Below are 6,647 nucleotides of genomic sequence, written 5' to 3'. Positions count from 1 at the left end.
TCCATGGGCTCTTCACTCATTTTCTGGTGATGCGATAGAAACTGCATGGTCCCCAATCGGGTGTCTACTGTTAACGAAAAACGTTCGTCAAGAATCTTCCAGTTTTGAACAGCTGAGTTGCTTGCAGTGAATCCATTGGCTATCGCCCTTTTTGCTGCTTATCGTCTAAGCACGATAGGAGGTAGTCGAAATGTTCCGTAGCTGGAACCCTACTTAAATACGTCGTTATCCTGGCCTTCCAAACAGCATAGTCTGACGAAACTCCCAGTAGTGGTGGTTGGCGGATGATTGCACCGGTTGCTGGCTTGCTTGGAATGACCGGTGGTTCATCATAGTTTTCATCGCGTTTTGACATAGGCACCTCAATCACCACTTGTAGAACGTTATATTTTGACGTTCACTTGGGAGCAGGAGTGACCTGAAACAACAACACATTAGTCAGGACCGACAAGTGCCTCTGAAGTGAGAACACGGTGTGCTGGTACAACAGATATATTTGAATTTGAAAGACGCGGTTCGAGTACAAAAAGGGGAAGTTATTACAAAATAGTTTTACTCGTTATTCTGCAGGTTCAGATCGCGTAGGGCTTGTTCCTCTTCTTCCAATGCATTTACTCTTTGTTGCCCTGCAATAAGAAATACAAACTCGCATTAGTAATGTTGCATGTAATGATTTTTATTAGTGTTACAGTTATTAAACACAGAAGTTCGTTCAGCTGGAGTTAGTGCTATTCTGTAAAAACGACAATATAAACCATTTACACCGCGTTTCTCAATGTTTAGCGTTACACTTGGTATGTAGCACGCTTTTAAGAAAGGTTTGTTATTCGCTTTCCCGATTGTGTATGTTTAGTGGAGCAAATAATTCTCACAAGCTTCCAGTTTTGCGTCACCACATTGTTTATAGCGTATCAGTTTAGTTTATAAATCAATGTTGCTAGTATTGTGAAAGTACAACGATATCTTCACTAGCTTCTGTTTTTGAGCCATATTCATGAATGTTCAATTGCTTTGGGATGCACTGTTACCAGGGCTTCCACTTGGAAGTTTTGGTGAACCGGCGCTCCCAGAACTTTTTCTCATTCAGTCCCGGAGTTGGGTAATAATACAAACATGGAAGTCACAGGCGTGACATTCGTAAAATACATCCAGGCCACTGAAACAACTGTTTTAAAATGATAGGGTTGATGGAATTACTGCTGCTGCATCCAAATACATATTGTCCATAGATGATGACTCGATCTCTACACCTGACCTCGAAGGGTGGAGAGCTCTTCACAAAGCCGTCTCTCACAGTGTCTGATGATAGCCACTCTCTTGACGTAACATCTTGATGATCTAATCGAACCATATAGGCTGGAACGCTCGTTACTTCAGGTTTTGCCGTGCCCAACACAGTTGGAATATGGTAAGCTTTGGAAGTGGCTAATTCATGTGCTATCTGTCTTAAGCATTTGTTTCTTGGACACTGCAGTTACGCCCACAGGTCTTCAGTAGCACTCTTAATGCATATTCGTTTTCAGGTACCTCAAGAAGAAGCATCGTTCTACAATATGGGCAACCGGGAGGTAGCAGTCGCCCTCATACCTCTAACAACTCACGACATCACCTCGTTTAAAATCAATTCCCATCTTCATTAATGAATATTTCTTCCATTCCTTCGACCCAATAACATCCGTTGTTGACTTTAACATGTAACCCCAGTACCAACGACTCGAGTTCACAGAGTCAAATCCCAGGTCTTCTTAAACCACGCTATAAGCTACTTATTGGAACCTTCAATTTTCGAATCCTATGTCAAATAAGGCGACAGGAGGCACTAGCTTAGGTCACAGAATCTCGCGATATATGTCTGCTGTCTCTGAAACAACCGTGCAGTAACCCAGTTTGGTCATTCACTTGATTTCACCTACCCAGTAGGATATTCTCTCCATATATCTGAGGATATGATAGCAGCTTCTCGTGGCAGGGGTAAGTGTAGCATTAAATTTGAGAGAACAAGCTTTCAGAGACTGGATTCTAGGAGATAGTCTCTTGTGCATTGTCTGACTAGACGGTACAGTAAAGAATTATAGAGATACGCTATTGTCTCTTTTTTATAGCAGCTCCGATGGACTAAATGATTGTTTATACAGAGAGCTTTCCAATCGCTAGTAGGCCAGATACTCAGTCTTAGTAATGATAGTAATAGGTGATTTTAACGCCTGTCAGTAGTCTGAAAAACAAGTAGGTGTTTTGGCGTTTCAGAACAACAAACAAATAACACTGACCGTCTTCTGCAATCGTGCTCAGTCAGTCAGTCAGTCTGCTACAACGTAGGACCAGGTACATATATGCATCGGTCCAAGTTGCCATACCTCGTTAGCACAACAAGATGAACACCGGATTCATAGAAGTAATTAATTTAGTGGTGGTAGTATATAAAGAGAGTTTGTATATAAGGATATAGTATAGGAAGGAAAAAAGTTATGAAGCAATTTTAATCTCAAGGTTTAAGGGAAGATAAAGAGTGTATACACCTACACCATTGTGATCGATTCCGAGCCATGTCACCCAGAGTCTCCAACCATTGGTTACGATAGTCACGCGAACCCCAACCAGGTAGTCTGCATCTACCAACATGGCTCAGACTAGAAGTTAGTGACTTCAAGCACTGATGCCATGTTTTGGTTTGGCCGCCCCTAACTCTCTTCCAACCATCCCCAATACTAGTCATCATAGCGCGTCGTGGTAATCGGTGTTCAGGCATACGTAACACGTGGCCCAACCATCTCAGTAGATGAAGATTCATGACCTGATCAACTGATTTACCATCATTCCCTTATACCCTGCGTCTAACCTCACTATTACTTACCCGGTTATCCCAGCAGATGCGAGCAATATTTCCAAGGCATCTGTGGTCAAATACTAGTAACCTACGAGTATCTTCTACCCTTAATGGCCATGTTTCGCAGCCGTAAAGTAGAACAGAGCGAACTGCTGCGCAGTATACTCGTCCCTTAATTGATAGACGGATATCTCGTCTTCGCCATAGGTGACGTAAGTTGGCAAAAGCCAAACGAGCTTTTTGAATCCGTGCTGAGATTTCGTCAGACACCAACCCATTAGGGCTGATCAGACTTCCAAGATAAGTGAAGTTGTTGACGCGTTCGACTACTTCACTCCCTATCCTAAGTTCAGGTGTTGACGCAGGCCAGTCCTGGAGTAACAATTTACATTTGGATGGGGAGAAACGCATCCCAAACATCCTGGCGTTATTACTCGGTTCTAACAGAAGACTCTAATCGTGCTCAGATAAGTACTTGATCCTAGTAGCCAATAGCTGTAGACTTGAACAGGTATGTTGTCTAATTTGGTGACCCCAAACATCAATATGACAACAGACACAAATAAACCATGTCGCCATCAGCTATTTTCGAGTCTCAGCGAAAGTCTGTTACAGCCCCTGTAGTACATGGTTGGACACAAATCATACTCAAATGAAATCACGCATTTTCATGCGTTTTAATGAACATAGAAAACCCATATCATAGAGACCCCTTTGGATATCAATTGGGAAATGAAATAGTCAAGAAAATATTGGAGAAGAATTAGCTTAGTACTTAGCCGGTGATGAAGCGAAAGTTCGTTCTGAATAAGCTAAGCATAATATCCAGTTAGCTGCTATCAACCTAAACTAAAATGTTGGAAAAGACTAGCGGATTTCGGTGGCATTTGTTGAATTGCTACATGATCTAAAACATCCCAATAAGCTCAATAAATGACAAAAGCGGTGAAAACGCAGACATAGACTAACACACAACGAATGTCGTCTCAGCAAATCCCATATTATGCATTATTTGCGGATGCTGAAACTAATTGGAAAAAGCGGTGAGGTGATCAGTTTTTAACATGGTACTGGGATGTGAAAGAAAATTGTTTGTACAGAATTAGCATTTGTCGTTCCTTCACGACTCCATGGTTGTGGTCCTAGAAATAGTGTGACACAGTTTGAGATGTTCGATATGACTCGTAATAGAAGCCAGTGGCGGTCCTGCAGCCTCGGATGTCGGATTTCTTCGCCCACCTCTGCTTCTTTAGAATGATTGGTAGTGACAGACCAAGGAACGGTGGATAGTCTAATGAACGTTGACCAGTTGAAATATTTCTTGTAGTTCTCCACTTCCAGAGTTCAAGAAGCCTTTGAAGACTACTGTTTTGTGTCACATCAGTTTTATAAATCATTTCACTAACAGCTTCTTACTTTCAGTGGTCGGATGTATTGGAACAGTGTAGAGAAAGGATGCTGAGCAGCATATTGGCAATAACTATGCTGCACAAAACCATAGAAGGCGGCCACCATTGTTTGACCTGCAACCACCAAGCCTCCGTTTACCACTCAAATAATTAACCTCTGTGCCTAAATCCTCAACTCGTATATTCAAACTCCAGCTAATAAGCACTATAATCTGGTGAACACTCTCCACAAAAGTAATTACTTGATGATGGTAGAATTCATTATTTGTTATATTAGGACTGAAATCCGCAGATAGTGTGAAATTATTGTTTCCCACTCTAGTTTCTCATCGCTTTGGTGTCTGATTGAATAATGCTTCTTCGATGCTTAGTGCATCAGGACTTTCAACAAAGACAAGCTGCCGAATCAAATAAAAAGTTGAACCTGAAGTAAAATAAGTTTGCTCACGATAAAATACTTGTAAATTTACTTCGGGTAGATAGTGAGGCAAAGATAGAAATCCTACATAATTGTTTATCATACCTGTGTGGACTGGTATGATTCCCAGATTAAAACCGGCGATTACTGTTAGAGGTCTTTAAAAATCTAATAGAAAAGCGTATAGAGGGAATAGAATGACGTCAGGAGATTGACAGTCGGGGAGAGTTTAAATATATCATGTACGCGTAAAAAAGCCAGACACATCACATGCTATCTCCCGGTCAGATATCAGGTAAATTATAAACACGGTTTTATTTATATATTTATTTAATCACATATATTGGTACAAAGGGCACCGGATACATATGCGCCTTACAAAATAATGTACGAACACCTTAGGCAGAGTGAGGGCATACAACCACCTTTCTCCCTTGTTTCATTCGAGCAGTGGGGTTAGGCAGGGTTGCCCGATCTCACCATTCCTCTTCAACTTTGCCATCCATGACATCCTGGAAACAGCTCTGATGGATGTAAGTAATGGCGGTGTGGATATATTGCCTGGAGAACGACTTCTCGACCTTGAGTATGCGGATGATATTGTCTTACTGTGCGATAATGCCCAAGGCATGCAATCCGCACTTAATCAGTTGGCAATCAGTGTCCATAGGTACGGTCTGCGCTTTACACCTTCGAAGTGCGAAGTACTCCTACAAGGCTGTCAGGATTCTAATCTTGTAATCACCCTAGATGGTGAGCAGATTGAAGTGTATCTAGGTAGCTGCATAAGTGCTGGTGGTGGCGTAGGTGATGTGATCAATTCACGTATAGCAAAAGCCAGAGCGGCTTATGCCAATCTGTGCCATCTTTGTCGCCTTCGTGATGTTAGTCTGACTGTAAAATGTCGGATATACAACGCGTCGGTGAGAGCAGTTTTGCTCTATGCTTGTGAAACCTGGCCTCTCCGAGTTGAGGATGTTAGACGTCTCTCTGTGTTCGATCATCGTTGTCTCCGAAGGATTGCTGACATACAGTGGCAACACCATGTTAGTAATGCAGAGGTTCGGCATCGTGTGTTCGAGCGCAGAGACGATAATTCAATTGGTGTCACCATCTTGAAACACCGACTTCGGTGGCTTGGACATGTTTTACGAATGTCGTCCCAGAGGCTTCCACGTCGTGCATTATTTGCCGACTCTGGGACTGGTTGGAAAAAGCGGAGAGGTGGTCAGTGTATGACATGGTGTCGTGGCATGAAAGAGAGCTGCAAAGGGCTGTCTTCTGTTGGTCCTTCACGACTCCCTGGCTGGGGTCCGAGAGATGGTGCAACACAGTGGCTAGAGACGTTATCAGATATGGCTCAGAATAGAAGCCAGTGGCGATCCTGCTGCAACCTTCTTTTACTTTCTACATAAAGAGTGGTTCTAACTTTCTTAACTGAAAGAGTTTTCTGGTTGTACATTTTAGTCCGCGTTATCTTTTCATCCTTTCTCTTCCTACTTTCATTATTTTGTGTGGCGCATATGTATCTGGTGCCCTTTTGTACCAATATATATGTGTTTAAATAAATAAATAAATAAAAATAAACACAAAATAATGAGAATGGGAGGAGAAGGAAGAAGATGTGTATATATAAAATAAGGAAAAAAAAGAAGAGTAATGATGGGGGTGGAACTGAAATGTACAACCAGAAGAGCTCTCTCAGTTAAGAAAGTTATAGCCACTCTTTATGAAGAGAGTAAAAGAAGGTTACAGCAGGCTCGCTACTGGCTTCTATTCTGAGCCATATCTGATAACGTCTCTAGTTACTGTGTTGCACCATCTCTCGGACCCCAGCCAGGGAGTCGTGAAGGACCAACAGAAGCTAGTCCTTTGCAGCTCTCTTTCATGCCACGACACCATGTCATACACTGACCACCTCTCCGCTTTTTCCAACCAGTCCCAGAGTCGGCAAATAATGCACGACGTGGAAGCCTCTGGGACGACATTCGTA

At 42.3% G+C, this 6,647-nt stretch overlaps 1 protein-coding gene across 2 annotated transcripts in view; it reads left to right on the top strand.

The window, feature by feature from the left end:
• Positions 1-774: 774 nt before the first annotated feature.
• Positions 775-6,647, top strand: part of Smp_153760.1 (putative dna-directed RNA polymerase III subunit) — a gene marked incomplete at its 3' end in the record, with an annotated part of 41,780 nt that continues 35,907 nt past the window's right edge. The window contains exon 1 of one of the 2 annotated variants that reach the window (XM_018788570.1): positions 775-818. The remainder of the gene's footprint in view (positions 819-6,647) is intronic. The other variant, XM_018788571.1, reaches the window with a different exon arrangement.

The sequence above is a fragment of the Schistosoma mansoni genome, chromosome W (genome assembly GCF_000237925.1).
Source record: "Schistosoma mansoni strain Puerto Rico chromosome W, complete genome".
NCBI lineage: Eukaryota > Metazoa > Platyhelminthes > Trematoda > Strigeidida > Schistosomatidae > Schistosoma > Schistosoma mansoni.
Note: the sequence above shows the minus strand (reverse complement) of the source record. Positions and strands in the feature narration are given on the sequence as shown.